This window comes from Solenopsis invicta, chromosome 4 (assembly GCF_016802725.1).
Source record: "Solenopsis invicta isolate M01_SB chromosome 4, UNIL_Sinv_3.0, whole genome shotgun sequence".
NCBI classification, from domain to species: Eukaryota; Metazoa; Arthropoda; class Insecta; order Hymenoptera; family Formicidae; genus Solenopsis; species Solenopsis invicta.
The window spans coordinates 18,439,976-18,458,017 of NC_052667.1; the positions used below are offsets into that span (position 1 = coordinate 18,439,976).

The 18,042-nt window shown below is 33.4% G+C and overlaps 1 protein-coding gene across 5 annotated transcripts in view; it reads right to left on the bottom strand.

The window, feature by feature from the left end:
• Positions 1-11,933, bottom strand: part of LOC105203004 (meiotic nuclear division protein 1 homolog) — a 37,678-nt gene extending 25,745 nt beyond the window's left edge. The window contains exon 1 of one of the 5 annotated variants that reach the window (XM_039448264.1): positions 11,743-11,933. The gene's annotated coding sequence lies outside the window, so the exon portion shown is untranslated. The other 4 variants (XM_039448263.1, XM_039448262.1, XM_039448267.1 and 1 more) reach the window with 4 other exon arrangements.
• Between the last annotated feature and the right edge of the window lie 6,109 nt (positions 11,934-18,042).

The window sequence follows — 18,042 nt, forward strand, 5'->3', positions numbered from 1 at the left end:
AAAATTTAATTTTATTTAAAATATTTTCTTTTTCTGCTATTGTTACAACTTTTCACATTGAAAACTTTTTTGATTGAGAAATAGCTGCGCATGTAGCTGCGGCTGTTTGCAAGGGCAAACTGGATAGGGCAGATGCCAATAGGTCTCCTCCCACCACCTAACTATAACCGTAACTTTTTAAAAGTTGTCATTGTTGCTCTACTTGAAGGTGCAGTTACATGCAAGCGTCGAGTTGCGCAGAGGTTATTGCGCAGCAAGGACAAAACGTCAAAGAATTTCGGCTTTATAACCGACTACATATCTGCAAGGGGATTAAAAACCTTTCGTTTATTTACCATTTTGTATCCGCTTCTTTTACCAGTGTTAAATTTAAACAATTTGAAAATTTAGATACGTTGCCTTTATATGTTATCCATTTCAAATAACTTATGTATTATTATTATTATTACCTATTTATTATTTCAAATATTATTATTTGAATTCAAATTAAATTTATTTCCCTTCAAATTAAATTTAAATTAATGTTTAGAAAGTAATATTAAATTAAATTTTCTATTTTAGAAATTTGCATACTATATCAATATCAAGATAAATACAATTAAAAAAAAAAAAAAAAAATATTGGACATATCCGAAAGCGAACTCGGATTTTACGATTGTGAAGCAAGCACCTAACGGAGCCGACTGCACTGGTTGGGAGAACAGTTACCGGGAAGGCTCATATAGCGCGCCGCGGTATAGACAATTTTCACAAATTTATTTCGAAACTAAAGCCTATTCGATCAAACGCCGGAAGACGTAAACTTTTTTTTCGTCTCCAGAATAACTAAAAAAATTGGGATCGAAATCCCAGGGTGATTCACCTGATCCTCCCCTTGTAAGTAGATTCTCTCTAGCTTAGAAGAAAATAGAAATAAGTCACATATTCTCATGACATTTCATTCGTAATATATTTTAACAAATGATCTTTTGACATTATTATCTTCAAAATAATAAGCATTTAAGCAATAAATACGATAATTTGTTATTTAAGAATATTTTCTTTGTGTTGATAAATATTGATGTAGAAAAAATTGAAAAAGAATTGTTTATTTTATAACAATTTTAAAAGTAGTAACAAGCGACAATGCCATATTTTCAGTGTAACGTCATATTTAAAGAAAATTGTATAATTCATAAAGATTTCATAGTCTTACATCAAAATGATACGATGACATTTTATTAATTCCATAAAATGATCTTTATGAATCTCCATTCTTTTTAAGTAATAGTTTTTCAAAATTTTTATATTTTATTTGCAATGAAATTATTTAAAATTCTCCTTGCTATAAGACTTAATTCTATTTTAGAAAGTTATTCAAAGAAAATTATGTGATCAAAACATTTGAAAAAAATTCAGAAAAACTGTTATATATATTAAGGCAAAATTAGAACTAATAAGCGTAAAATGTGACAGAAGATTGAAATTTTATTGTGCATGTCATTTTCTTATTATGTATTTTATTTTGAAAATGTGACTTGTCTCGTATTTACCAAATTCGTAAAAATGGACTGCAAGTAAAGTTTCTTTGAATTATATAGATAAAAGCATATTTTTCACTCCTTTCAATAACTATGCGTATGTTTTCCTGTCTGAATAGGCTTCACTTTATGTGGTTTTTACGACTATTTACTATTAGGCAAAAAAAGGATAATCAAAGTACACTTTTATAAGTGTATTAAAGTAATTTCGTTATTCTATTTTATTCAAATTCTCTTTATTTATAAATGCCACGGCGAAAACTTTTATGTGATTTCTCACTTATGTCGTCACGACTTCAACCCTGATAGCCACCTGTCTGTGTTGCTGCAATGTTGCCGAAAATAAAGGGCATTAGTTTTCAGCAAAACTTTTAGAATCAAGTGTGTGCCTCATTTGCCTTTGGTTTGACATTACACGAATTCAGCACGTTTTGCTGCCTATATGCTGCGTATTTGCTGCCAACGGTTTATCGCTATACATAAAGAGCAACAAGAGAGCAAGTTCCCAACAACATGTGCTAAGTCATAAATTTCAGCAAAAATTCAACATGTCGAAAACGGTTAAATATATGTTTTGTAGTCTTATTTATTTCAAATATATAAAAAATATAAAAAATGAACAAGTTAAATCTTCTTTCTACTGAATTGTCACTACCCTACCGAAAATGTACGATTAAAACTGATTTAAAAAAAAGTTATCCGAATCGATCGGGATTTCTGCACCGAAAATATGGTATTAAAACCGATTGAAAATAAGATCGGAACCCAGATAGATTTAATAAAACAGAATGCATTAATGTAAACGTAATAAACGTTTAGTTTACAAAAAAACATTTCTTGTATCCTTTTCGTTAAAAAAAATTAAATTTAAATTAAATATTTAATTTATGTACAAAATTAAATAACAATACAAATTGTTATTTACACGTAAAAATATTAAATTTTATGTGAAACAGCATTCCACACACACATACGCTAGAGCGCGCGCACGCACGCACGCACGCACGCACGCACGTCACATTTAAAAAGAGTGAAGGCTAGGACACATAAAAAAACTTAAGTAATAAGCGAATTAGCCAATGGCAGTTGAGAACTTAAACGTAAGCAGTAGGAAATCCAACACGTTGAATTTTTTAATGTCTTAATGATTAAGTTTTTCTATGTGCCATGGCCTTGAGAGCGAGTAATCGTTTCGAGGTTACAATATGCAGGTCCTAAAGGCTCACTGATGGGGAGTCGGCTGCGGTGGCGCGTAGATATAACGCCTGTGGCCGCACTCGACTCACGAGAAAATCCCCGCGGCGTAGCCGCCTAGCGGTGATGCCAGCACTCACTTGGCGCGTGGGGCCTTATACACATGCCTAGCGATGATGCGCACGCTCGTTTGTTTCGTCGTATGTTGTGACGGTTAGTGCCTGAGTCTCTACTTTTTTATATATATGTATGTATACACACACACACACACACACACACACACACACACACACACACACACACACACACACACACACACAGGGTGTCAAAAAACTAAAACTTATGCTCTCGTGGGTTGATAGAGCAAGTCATACTGAGAAGAAAAATACCATTTCTCATTATTCGCAATAGTTATCGAAATAAAAATTAGTAAAGTTCGTTAAATGAGCGCGTATTTTCCCTATCTACCGCACGCGGAGACCGCCCGTCCGTCGCCAAACCATAGGCAGCCGCGGCATGAGGATGAAGCGGATAAGACCCATTGCTGCTTCTCCCTTCTCACCACGCCGCCTGCCGCAACTGCTTATGGTTTAGCGACGGACGGGTGGTCTCCACGTGCGGTGGGTAGAGAAAATATGCACTCATTTGACGAACTTTACTAATTTTTATTTCGATAACTATTGCGGATAAACGGTAAAGGACTTTTCTTCTCAGTATGACTTGCTCAAAGCATACGTCAGGGTGGATGATTTGACATCTCAAGAATTTGCAGTCACCAAGGGAGTAAGACAAGGACATGCGTACTCTCACCAATTTTATTCAACATCTACGGAGAATCATTAGGAAGGCAACGGAAGATTGGATGGGAGGGGTGTCCATAGCGGGAAAGAAAAACGCTATGCAGATGATACCACCCTATTGACATCCTTGGAAAAAGAGATGGAAGAACTGTTGCAAAGAATATAAAAGGTCAGTGCGGAAGTGAGTCTGAAGTTAAATAAAACAAAATGCTCCTTAATGATAGGGCGGGAATGCTACCGGCTCACAGGAACATGCTAAGAAATATAGAAACAGAAACGAGCACGATATACCTCGGAGCCCATATACACGGAGATTGTGAGGCAGAAATTAAAAGAAGGATAGGAATTGCAAAAACATCTATGGCCAAACTAACAAAACTGTGGAAAGACCACAAATTAACCAAGCTCACACAGCTGAGACTGGTGAATTCCCGAATCTTCCCTATCATGAGGTACGGGTTAGAAACGTGGCCCATCAAGGCGGCTGACGCGGTAGGAGACGAATCGAGGGTTTCGAAATGATACCGGCAAATGATGCGGATACCATGGATAGCACATCGCACCAATCGATCGATTCTCAGAGAGCTCAAAATAAGAAATACGGAATGTCTCCTACCGCGTATTCAACGAGGTATCTTGGGTTTTGTCGGACACGTAATTCAAAGGAATGGGCTGGAGAAATTAACCATACAGGGAAAGGTGGATGGCAGAAGATGGAGGGAAAGATCACCCAACCGATTCATCGACCAGGTAACAGGCCTTACAAAGTTGTCCATCGTAGAAGTGATGAGAAACGCGAAGAACAGGGAATGGTTGGAGGAGGATTGTCAGCGGCGTGGATCCCGCGTGAGAATCTTGAGCCACGACGTTCGAAAGCGAACAACGACTACTACAATGACTTGCTCTATCAATCCACGAGAGCATAAGTTTTAGTTTTCTGTCACCCTGTATGTATGTGTGTGTATGTATGTATGTATATATGTGTATATATATATATATATATATATATATAGGGGCACGGGCGCTTACCCGTGTCGGACGATGAGTTGCGCCGTCTTTGTCTACCATGTGTACACGGCCCATGATTCGCTAATTTTATCCTCTTATTATTCAAAAAGTAAGCGTCAAACAAAATTTTCGTACAAGAAAAATCGTCTCAGAATTTATCCAAGAACACGTCTTTACAGGGACACATGGGTCGTTCTGAATCACCCTGTATATATATATATATATATATATATATATACAGTACGTACATACATACGCACACGCACACGCACACGCACACGCACACACACACGCACACACACACACACACACACACACACACACACACACACACACACACACACACACACACATATATATATATATATATATATATTAGTACAAATTGAAAACCGCCGTTTTTTGTCAAAATTTGAGGATTGATTGTTGAAAAATGGTTACATACTTATTCTTGAAAGTATTGTCCATCGCTGGCCACTACTTTCTCCCACCTTTCGGGTAGCATACAAATCCCGCGTCGAAAAAACTGCTCGTCTTTTGCGGCGATCCACGAATCGACCCAGTTTTTGGCCTCTTCGTAATAATGGAAGTGCTGCTCAGCCAGGTCGTGCGCCATTGATCGGAACAAGTGGTAATCTGAAAGGACGATGTCAGGAGAATACGGCGGATGAGGTAACACGTCCCATTTCAATGTTTCCAGATAGGTTTTAACGACCTGAGCAACATGCGGCCGAGCGTTGTCGTGCAGCAACATCACTTTTTCGTGTCTTTGCTCGTATTGTGGCCGTTTTTCCTGCAATGCTCGGCTCAAACGCATTAGTTGTGTTCGGTAGCGAGCTCCTGTGATGGTTTCACCCGGTTGCAACAGCTCATAATAAATCACGCCGAGCTGGTCCCACCAAATACACAGCATGAGCTTCGAGCCATGGATGTTTGGTTTGGCCGTCGATGTTGATGCATGGCCGCGGTAGCCCCACGATTTTTTTCGCTTTGGATTATCATAATGGATCCACTTTTCATCGCCGGTTACAATACGATGCAGAAAACCCTTCCGTTTTTGCCGTTGGAGCAGCTGTTCGCACGCGAAAAAACGCCGTTCGACGTCTCTCGGCTTTAATTCGTATGGCACCCAGTGTCCATGCTTTTGGATCATTCCCATGGTTTTCAAACGATATGAAATAGCTTGTTGAGTCACGCCCAATGAATCTGCAAGCTCCTGTTGCGTTTGAGATGAATCTTCATTCAGTAATGTTTCCAATTGTGCGTCTTCAAACTTTTTCACCTGTCCGGGACGCTCCTTGTCTTCTACGCCGAAATCACCACTTTTGAAGCGTTGGAACCATTCTCGACACGTTCTTTCACTAATGGAAGCCTCACCATAAGTTTTTACAATCATTCGACGCGCCTCAGCCGCAGATTTTTCGAATTGAAGGCAAAAAGCAAAACTTCCCGCAAATGACGCTTATTGGGCACAAATTTCGACATTTTCGATCACAAAAAAATATATAACGCCGATAAAAATTCACAACTGCAATGATAAGGAATTGTTGCCAGATGCCCAACCTTACATTTTTAATTTTTGATCTAACGTTTGGCGCCAGCATTTACCGCTGGCGCCATCTACTGGAAAACGGCGGTTTTCAATTTGTACTCCTAATATATATATATATATATATATATATATATATATATATATTAATGAACATTGTAAAATACCTAATTAATGATGGAATCATATTTTTTAACAGAATTAAATATATATTAGTATCAATAATAGCCCGTATAGAAATATAAAAAAAAATAAATAATTTTCTCCTGTTTATTTATTACATTACACATGCTCGCGCAAATACACAATCACAAACGCACACGCGCGCACACAAAAATGGATCATTTTCGATATTTTATTTGACTACAAGACAATAATTAATATATTTAAGGTTTTTAATAAATACACGACAAAAGCACAGCATCTTTTTTTATTATTATCATGTAACTCTTATGTTGTCGAAAACGATAAAGCAAAATGTTTTCCACGAATAAAAATTATTTTGTTGGCAACAGATTGAGCAACAGTTGCTCTCCATTTGCTTTGAATCTGCTAACAAAATGTTTCAAATCTGCTCTCATGTTGTTGAATACGTATGACTATGCGTTATGTTTTTAGCAAATACATAGCAACTAGTCGAAAATTCATGCTCAGCATTAAGTTGCCTAATTTTGCAAAACATACTTAGTTATCAGGGAATATGGCCGCCACGAGTAGATAGGAGCTTTAAAAAAGTGGAGAGAGTCACATGATTTTTTCATTCATATACAATCACTGCATCAGTCAATTAACACATAAAAACAATATAATTGTATTTTCAAATAGAAAATGATATTGTAATCAATTATCTGTATAAAAAATTAATTTAGAAAATATCAATTTGCAATTTATTATTTTAATCTTATTTTAATATTTTTCTAAAATATTTAATTGATAATTGTTCAACAACTGATGTAGTGACGGATATGGCGTGCTCACAAAAAGTTACGGCATGAACTTCGTCTGCATGAAATTTATGTTTCACAACAATGTCCATAAAATCAAATAAGGGAAAGGCGGGGAGAAATGTGTGGGGAGAGTGAGATACCATAATATTTCATATAATTCACGTTGAATTCTAAGAGCAATCGTTAAAATTACTGCGTTACAGTATATTTAGATATTGTACGATTATTACCACTCATTAGTATTTACTGCGTTTTTTATAAAAGCTGAATTTTAATTTTGCAAATAGCAATTTTTATAAATGATATGATTTTTATAAATGATTTTCTATGTAATTTTGAGAAATATGTTGAATATTCATTTTTTAACTTTAGTTTAGATTGAGGATCTTGAATGTGGCTTTCAAATAATGCAATTGAATTTAATATGTACCATAATATAATAATAATATAATATAATGTAATGTAATGTAACTTTATATGCCAAATTTATACACATTTTGGTATAAATTTGGCATATAAAGTTATATTATGTTACGAAAAAGAGATCATAAGAGGATCGTGAGTTATCTGCATTTGCGTAAGATTGCTCTTACAATTTAACAACCTCACAATAAACGATACATAATGTTTATTAATAGCAAAGAAATTATTTTAAAAAGTAATTTAAAAAATATATATTTTATAAAATATTCATAAAATCTTGTTTTGTGGCACTTATTATTAGTGTACAAAATTTACAAAGGACTATTAATTTATGATAATTAAACAAGTTTTTTATGACATTAGTTGTTAGTATTCCACGATTCTTCTGTTATCTTACAAATTCATCCTTTTTTTCCTTCTTCAGTAAATTGTAAGTTACGTTCGTTCTATAATACTCGATGAATTTTTACCTATAAAGTGATTGGTAGAGCTCTATGATTAACAAACTAGTGTTGATAAGAATTGTATCGCATTAATATTTATTGAGGCTAAAAAAAATAAAATAGTATTCCACCATACCCTTCCTTTAATATTTACTTTCTTTTATTTTCAATTTTACAATTTATACTATAATGCCGTTTTTTTTATCAAAATAAAGATTTAAGAAGCAAAAAATTAACAATCGGCATTGTAAAAAAAAAAATAAACGATGAAATTTATATTGAAACTTAGAAAATCTGTTGTATTGACGGAATGTCATTATGAGAATATGAGTAACGATCAAAATAATACAACGGGCATACATCACGATTGAAATAAGAAATCTAGTCACTGTATAACACTGTATGTTAACCTTACGAAGTCTCATGGGGGATTTGAAAATTCTAGCAAATTTTCAGTTTTAAATTATTCTGCCTCAAATAAAGAAAACGTTTGGGTGACAATTGTAAAATCATTCTGGAAGGTTGGAAAAATATACTAGAATTTTTTTAAAAAGCCAAAAATTTTTAACATCAGCCATTGGTGATGCCTTGTGTCCAGGAAAGCAGTAGAAAATAATAGTGTCTTCAAAGAGTTAGTCTTATGATATTATGGCTACTGTCGACAATATGGCTACCCCAATTATTTCCGTTATTAGATGACATATTCTAACAATTGCTTATGGAGTTATTCGTTAAGTAACCTGCCGTTTTTTAGTGATGCTAATATGCCAATACATGATGACTGACAAATATTTATTATTTAGGACATGATTTATAAAATCTATGCACTGCGGTGCATAATCGGTGAAAGAAAAAGTAGTTGTAATATGACTATCCATAAAAATAATTTTAAAAAATTAGTATAGTTTAAAAGAAACACTGTACCTTGTTACAAAATTATATATTTAGAATTTCCCTGATTTAAAATTTTCCTACGTTCAGAAGCTTTAGAAATAACAATTGTTACAAGGCATTTTTGCTTTTGAGCACTTCTAAACTTTTTCAAGATACTTTTAACCTTTAATTACATACACTTCCTCATTATTCTTAAACTTGAGTGTATTATCACACGAAGGTATGTACATACACTGAAGTGTTTTTTTGTTATTTAACTTTTTATTCGGCCGTATACATTTCAAGTTATATAAAGTTAAAACAATAACATGGAATTTTATTAATATGGTTTTTTAAACGAAATTTTTATATCGAAATATTTCTTCGATAAATTGATTGTCATTCTAAAGAGCGGTATTTAAAAACATTAGAGACATTATTTTATGCTTGTTGTTTAATATGAAACAGGGATAAAATGATATTTTTAATGAAATTTCTAACAGTATTTCTAAAGCTTCTGAACGCAGGAAAATTTTAAATCAGGGAAATTCTAAATATATAATTTTGTAACAAGGTACAGTGTTTCTTTTAAACTATACTAATTTTTTAAAATTATTTTTATAGATACTCATATTACAACTACTTTTTCTTTCACCGATTATGTATCGCAGTGCATAGATTTTATAAATCATGTCCTAAATAATAAATATTTCATTACTTTGAGTCTAGAATTTGTCAAACACTCTGAACGTAATCGTTCAAGTTTCAATAGAAAACATTAATTATAAACAAAGTTATTCAATAAAATAGGTGCCATATCACTCTTCTCCTCTACTTTCAAGAAAAAAATTATGGTATTGTCATTCCTATTAAAAAGTACAATATGTAACCAGACAAATATAAGGTATTTTTGATTAACACAAAGTGACTAAAATTGAAAATTGATGTGTTTCATGATGTATTTCAAACCTTGTGCAAAAACCTCTTCTTTACAACACTATATAGTACTCTAACTTTAGACAAATATATGCAAGTAACGCGAACGGACCTGTTCGAACGTGTTTTATCCAATTTTTTAATATAACTCACAAAAAAGTTACACTGACACACTATAGAGGTCCCTTGATCCTAACAAAACTTTGCTGCTGTCGTTTGAACTGTAGTTGATCAAAAAAGTTGATCAACCATATCAATCAAAAGGGAAGATTACAAACTTTTTTACACTCTGATTTGAACCTCCTGTCTCGTTCCATTTTCAGTAAGCGTTGAAAATATCATAGGAGTCAAATATCAAATCTCTCAGACCCAGTGTGTCTAAATGTTAAATGCTAAAGAAACTTAATTTTAATACTACTTTGCATAATCGCTTTTATTCTTTATACGCTTGAAGATGTTTTTCTTACTTAAATTTTTTTATTGTTATTCTATATAAATTTTACACTCTTGTTATATTTAGACATCTAGCAGTACCAAAGTTTTTACACATTAAAAAATTTTTTTATTTCAAAATTTGTATATTTTGTACTGTTTCCTCTTATATCTTTCAGATTAAATGTTACATTTGATATTGAAATTTGTTAAAATTAAATACATTTAATTTAGATTAAAATAGACTTTTTGATAGGAATACAAAAATAGTACTACTTGGGTTTTTACAAAAAAAATTAGAGACATGCACATACACGCACGCATAAAAACACACACACATACACACTTGGCATCTTTTTCTACTTTTTTTTAAAGGTTCTGTCTTAACATGAATGATTGCAAGGTTTATTTTACAGCGAAGTTTCAGATAATGAAACAGATAGTAAAAAAAGTCGAAGACAAGTATGATTATTAGCAAGATGCTAATGAACTTTTTGCCCTTAGAAATGTGATTAAAATCTTTTAAATAAAACCAATTTTATACTAAAATATTGATTTTTCTTTGCAAAAAATAATTTTTACGATCTTATATTACTTTTCTTCCTATTTCCTGGAAACCAAAATTACAGATTTTTATATTATCAAGTAATTATACCTTTTGAAGGTACCATTACACTATTTTTTCTGAAATATTAATCTTTGTTTGAAGCTAACAAGAAATTTTCATATTCATGTATAAAAAAGTTGGGAATGTTTTAGTGCAATAAATTTTGTCAATTTTACTTTAAATTTAGATATATACAAAAAAAGAAAAACGTTTTGAGTTATACCATTATAAATTTGAATCATATTACTATTGCATATTGAAAATGTGCCAACATTTTTTTAAAATTTATTAAAATCCAAAAACTTCAAAAAAGATAATCAGGCATTAATGTTATACTAGGAAAGTAGTAAAAAAAAGCTTTGAAACACAAATAGTTAACAATTTCTGTTTAATTACTTTTTTACAAATTGAATAACAATTCTTGCTTTTTAATCTTTCCTGGTAAAATTTTTCTCAGTATTTTTTAATATATTTTTCAGAATTTGTTATTTTATAACTTTCCGATTTTTTTATAAGAATTTCAACATTTCAGAAATATTCAGAAAGTCTACATCCTTTTTCAGAATTTTTTTTCATATATTGTTAATGAAATATTTTAAGATTTTTTGTTCTATAAAATTTCTAATGGTATAAAATTTAAAAAAAAAAGGAACATTTCTATACTTCAATGGCTTCTCCAGTTTCAATGAAATTAGGATCATATGACATGTTTTTGAATGAAATGAAAAAATCTAGTAGAAATAACCGTTATTTTACATTGCGAAATATTAATCGTTATTGACCACTACTCAGGTTAGAAAATCTGTCATACCGACGAAACCGTAGCCACATGCGCATGCTTCGTGTAACCCCAAATGCATACGAAAGTGCGCGAATTTGAAACATGTGTTTAATGCCTCACTTACGATGATTTCAATGATAAATGAATATATCCATTAAATTTTCGCGTGGAAAGTAAATGCTTGTGCGAGAAAAAAGCCTCTCACGCCACAGAAATTCCAAACTCTAACCTTGAAACCGCTACTACAGAGACGTCTAGCACATCGACATATAGAATGGGCCGTGGTGAGGGTAGAAAGACACATAGAGTGAGAAGCAGACAATACGAAAAACGTTCGTTCTCTGTCTACTAAGTCTGATTGGTTGTTGAGGCCCCAGCAGCGAAGCAAGGTCCGTGGATTGGCGTTGGAGGGGAAGGTCGTTGCATAGCCGCCATTTTCGAGACAGCGAGTCATTGCTAGTGTACGTAGGTACTACAGCTATTAGTTGTGTGAGTGAGCGAGTGTGCAGTAAAAGTATGGCGCCATTTTTGTTCCACATCGTTGAAGTGGATGCAACGACCTTCCTTCCCCTCCAACGCCAATCCACGGACCTTGCAGCGAAGTGCAGTCGAAAATGTCAGAAGCAGCGCTTCTATTTTTTTCTTCTTTTCACGGTCTTGAATTTCAGACTTATAACGTTTTTCATTGGGAGAACTAGTGCGCACTCGCCGCGGGTAACGTGTTTCATTGGGCGTTTCAGTACGCGCTAAAACGGTACGTGCTGTTTCATTGGGAAGTCTAGTGTCGAGTTTTTGCACTGTAGTGCGAGATTTCGGCACGAGCTCCGAGAGACTGTGGGTGTTTACGATAACTCAAGTTGAGTTGGTTTCCACGAGGGCCGAAAAATATTCGGCGCGATTCTCTCTAGTACCTTTATGATTCATGATAACTCAACGCTGTATCGTATTGCCTGAGTTAAGTTAGACCTCGTACTCAATCGGTAGACTGCGTAGAATAGTCGAAATATAAAACAGTACGATTATAAAGCACGAATTAATTTTAGAAATAGAAACATTATGTATCAAATAAAAATTAAATAAATGTTTTGAATATATTTCCAATTTAAAAGAAACTCCATATAGAAACATGCTCATTAATTCTTGTAGAAACGCTAGATTTTTAGGTTCTTGTATTTCAATTAAATGTTTAATGGAATTATGCTTTGCAAAAAACCAAATTCTTTGTTATAATATATTTCCCCTTACAAATTAAGTCAAGATCATTTAGAACTTATGTTTAGTATTATAAGACAGCAATTTAGATGCAACAATAACCCTAGTTCAAAGCAATTTCAAAGTGCAATGAAAAAAATTTTGCTTCATATGGAATTGAAAGAAGATTTATCTGGAAACTGTATTTCATTATCAAATATAAATATATTATATTTTACTTTTTCGTTAAATTTAATTACGACGATAAATAAAACCGTCAAAATGGAAAATAAACATTAGTAACTGATACATTAAATTGTGATAATAAAAACTTACAAATATATGATATTATTTTGTATTGTAAAAAAATAACTCGCAGTTAATTACGAGATGCTCCCGCAGTATTATATCATACATATCCAGGCATTGCGGTACGTTTTATAACAAAAAAAAATTGTGAACAATGTATCGACGCTTTGACAGAACTCCAGCTAAATTTTTACAACCATAATTTGTTTTCCATAAAAAATAAAAGAGGCTTATTATTTCCTTCAAAAGATGCAATATTTATGTGTGAGGTTTATGCGAAACTTATGCAAATAGCTATTATAAAATTTCTACATAGTACATACATTGGCTGAGCACGAGGTCTAACTTAACTCAGGCAAGGACATTAGGCTTGTTTTCTATTCCTGCACTAGACTGCACTGGAACGTTCCTTCTTGCTTTCGCTAACTTTGAAACATCTATCTATTTCATTTTAAGTGTACACTTATTTAGAGAGTTCAGGAACAGAAAACAAACGGCTTGTTTACACCGAGCACTTGATACACGTACTAACTAGTAATTTTCTATTAAATTGTCTTAATTTCGGCAATAAATTTAAAAAATAGTATATTAAGTTGGTACAATATGAATCAAGATAATTAAATATATGTATTATGTATACACGCATTGTCGACAGTAAGATAAATTAATAGAAAGTTACGAGTTAGTACGCGTATCAAGTGCTCGGTGTAAACTAGGGCAATACAGGGCAATACGATACAGCTAGAGTCCTATATAAAGAGAGAAGCGACATTGATGTCCGAAGCTCTGATTGGTAATCTGATTGATACTTGATTAGCTAAGCGAGCAACCATATTGTGACCACAGCTGTTTGTAGAATGATACGAATGATGTTTGATGACGTTAGAGCGGTCCCAAAATGGTGGTGGAGGACTCAATTGGAAACTGAAGGTTGTGGTGGGGGTTCGATGTCGCTTCTCTCTTTATATAGGACTCTAGATACAGCGTTGAGTTGTCATAAATCATAAAGGTACTAGAGAGAGTTACGCCCAACATTTTTCGGCCCTAGTGGAACCCAACTCAACTTGGATTATCGTAAACACCCGGTGTCAGTTTAGTGCAATATGCCGTTTGTTTTCTGTTCCTGAACTCTCTAAATAAGTGTACACTTAAAATGAAATAGATAGATGTTTCAAAGTTAGCGAAAGTAAGAAGGAACAGTGCAGTCTAGTGCAGGAATAGAAAACAAGCCTATGGCTGCGCCGGATGGTTAGATATGGAGGAACAAAATGTAAATGAGGCTTATAATGGAGATAGAGGAGAACAAGAGGCTCTGTTGAAAAAATTAGAAGAAAAAAGAAATTTAATGGAATAATTATTTCAATGAAACGTATATACAATAAAATATTTTATTTCAACTTTCTTTGGCTTATACATTTATTCTTTGAGCACGTAAGAACTGAAAATTCGCAACTTTTTTTACATTTTAACCTGTTTCGCATTAGATAATTAAATAATTATCACAGTTAAATAATTCATTTTTTAAATTACAATGTCTTATATTTTTAAAATTGCACACCACTAATTGCAACTCCTGACAATCTTATAAGTGGTATAATTTTGTTATGAATGCAAGTGCAAAAAGAAACAAAATGTACATATTCTAAAGTATTGTTCGTTTTGTCTCTCAGGAGCTGCTCGGAGTCGCTCTGAACGAACCCAGCGACTTGATAGTGTTTTTTTAGACGGAAGTGATATAGGCTGCGGTCCACTTAGCGCTTCAAACGCTACAGAGCATTCGTAGCATTAATATGGCTGGTCCATTTGACGCTTCGGAACGCTCCCAATAGCTCTTATTACGTCATCAATACGTCATCGTTTTCGCTCTCGATTCGCTCTAACTGCCTCACCTCGGGAGATGGATTAGCTGGAGCGTTTCAATATTTGGCGGGAAATTACGACTTGAGCCGTATTTCGATTCGCGCTCAAACCGCTGTTGGCTTCATCAATAGTTTGTTTGGGGCCGTATTTGTGTTCATACATGTTTAAACATGATATATCAATTGACAATAAAAAGGAATTATTATCATTAACTTTCTTTGTTTCTGTTACGCGAGAAAATATAAATTAAAATTATGACTTTACCTGAAATGACTCTTGAATTCCATAGCAGTGAGAGATGGGATAATACATTCTACATAACCTTCAATTTTAGGCGTTCTTCGTTTTCTTCGATTCATAACTCATTAAGCAAAATTCTATTTCTTCTTTCTCATCATCATATATATAAGATATTATATCGTTGAATGTATTATAAACATTTACTAAAATTGGAACTGATTCCATTATTAAATTTGGATAAACCGCGGCTAATTGATTCAAGTGCTACAACTGCTACAAACTGGTCCACTTGTGTAGTGATTGTAATATTGGTAACACTAGTGGACCGATCATAGCGTAGCGTTTAGAGCGTAGCATTCAGAGCGTTCAGAAGTACTAAATGGACCGCAGCCATAGAGGGCAATTGGGGTGAAAACTTGGTTCTGTTTTATTATCTGCCGTTAGAGCTGTTGAGAACTATTCAGGTCCACTCAGAGTTTCCCTGTAATGCTCCACCGCGAAACGACAGTTCAAGTCGGTTCCATTCAGGTTATACAATAAACAACCGCGTGTTTTGAAATATATAAACGTTTATTGCCGTGGCGAAAATGATAGCGTAAAGCAAGCGGGAGTGTAAATTGGGGCATCAGAACGTAAATAAAGCGTGTGAAAAGTGCAGAGTTGGGTAAGTTAATATATTTTTTAAACTAAATTAAGTTAAAGTTAATGGTTTATGTATATAAAATTAATTTAGTTAGCGTTAAAAGTTATATAAACAAAAAACTAACTAGTTAAAAGTTATGTTAAGAGTAAATTAACTTGAGTTAAATTAAAAATTAATTTTAAAAAACTTTTATATTAAATTACAAAATTATAATTTGTATAATAAATTTAAAAATAATTAGTTACAGTTAAAAATTAAATCATTAAATCATTAATTAGTAATCCTATAATTTAAAAAAAATATTTTTAACTCTGAGACTTTATAACATTTCATCAAAAATTATAAAACAGAAAATCTTTAGAAAAATTTTAGGATATTTTATAATTAGTATATATGAAAAATTCAGAAAAAAGATAAACTTTCTAGTATTTCTAAAAAGTATTCTAATTTGTATAAAAAGTTTGAAAAAGTTATACAATTATACAAATATTCTGAAAAATTATATAAAAAATTCTGAAAAAAATTTTCACGGGGATTATATTCAGTCAGATTAGGTTACGCTATCGTGTTCTTTTTACAGCCGTCCGAGTATACCCGAGTTCACTTCAGAGTCGTTCAGAGCAATATCAGTAATCCACTTCCTGTTCTACGATCCATTTCCGGAATTTTTCTATCTTAATCCAAATATACCCAGGTATATTCAGATCTGCTCTGAACTAGACCCAGGACAGATAAAACGAACAATACTTAATAAAGCAGTGTATGGCAGCTAGTGTATCTTGAAAACGATTTACTTTTATAAGCAACTCACTGCAAACTACGTTTCCAGAAATTTTAAAATTGCATACTACTATGCGTCCCCATCAAGTCGCGAGTGTTTCATTGAACATGCAAGAAACTCGCACTTTCAATGCACTCGGACAGTGTCGCTTGAACTCGGCGAGTTTCTAGTGCGCACTCCGTGCATTCCAATGGAAAACGCTGTTAAATAAAGTCTAAAACCTGCCGCAGACGATACGTTTTTTCTTACTGGATTTCTAACTGGATTTTCTTACTTGCTACCGTACGGGCAATGGTACCGGCAGTGCTACTGGCCGTGAATTCACACGGTGCGAGTTTTCGTACGGGCTAAGCAACTGAAATTTGTTTCATAGAAGCGGCACGCTTAAATATGGATGAGATAGATGAGATGGATGAAATTATTGCAACAGTTGTACATTGTTGTAAAATTGCATTATTTTTAATTATTGAAAAATTGCGACAACGAAATAAATATCGCCGACGTTTATGGAGTCGACAGTCAATACATTCTTTAATGCCTCACTTTTACTGTGTTTATTATGGTAATTTGGTGTGTTTATCGCATATAAACATGGTTCTTATTAGTAGGCCTCTATTAAACATAAAATACTTTCTTTGGACTACTTTGAAGTCTTTTCATTTCTGCACGATGTTATGTTTGCGAAGTGAATTTACGTTTGAACTTTGACAACACTTCGACAGTATAACCTGGTATAACCCAGTATAACCTATACAGACTGCGTCCTGATTGGCTTTCATTGGTAAACCGGTACAGAATCACGTAAGAAAAATAGGACATGATCTATTACGAAAATCCAGTACGCGAGCCAGTAGCGTAGCCCGTAAGCTACTCATTTCTAGTACGGGAGCACGTAAGACTGCCAGTATAGGAGCACGTAAGCAATCTCGTAAGAAAAAACGTATCGTCTGCGGCATAAAGTTGGTAACACTGTAATTAACTACGCTGTGTTCCGTAATAAAAGTTGAGTTTGTGATTTCGTTAGCTTGCAGAGACCATCGAAGAAGTTAATTTAATTTCTTGTAATCTAATTATATATAAAATAATTTTAATGACGTATTATTTATTAAAATAATTATAATCATGTATTATTAAAATAATATTTACTAACAATAATTTTTATTTTAAAATAATAATTAAGCAAAAGATGGATTTCCAAAAATTCCGTGAAGCTAAAAATTGCAAGTTCTGATTAATTTTAAATTATTAATTGTAAGTAAATTAAATTATATCCGTTGTGTGCTCTAATGGGAAGGTATCGATAGCGCACAGTATTATTGCACACAGCCAATCACAGCGGCTGGTGCCTAGTGATATTCTTTTGTTCAAGCGCTATGAGTGGTTGTGAGTGGCTTGTGTGCAATAGTACTGTGCGCTATCGGTACCTTCCCCCCTGCTCTAATAGTGCATGATAAAATTGATTCTGTTTAAACAGTTGAAGAGACTACAGTAGCTTAGCTGGCATG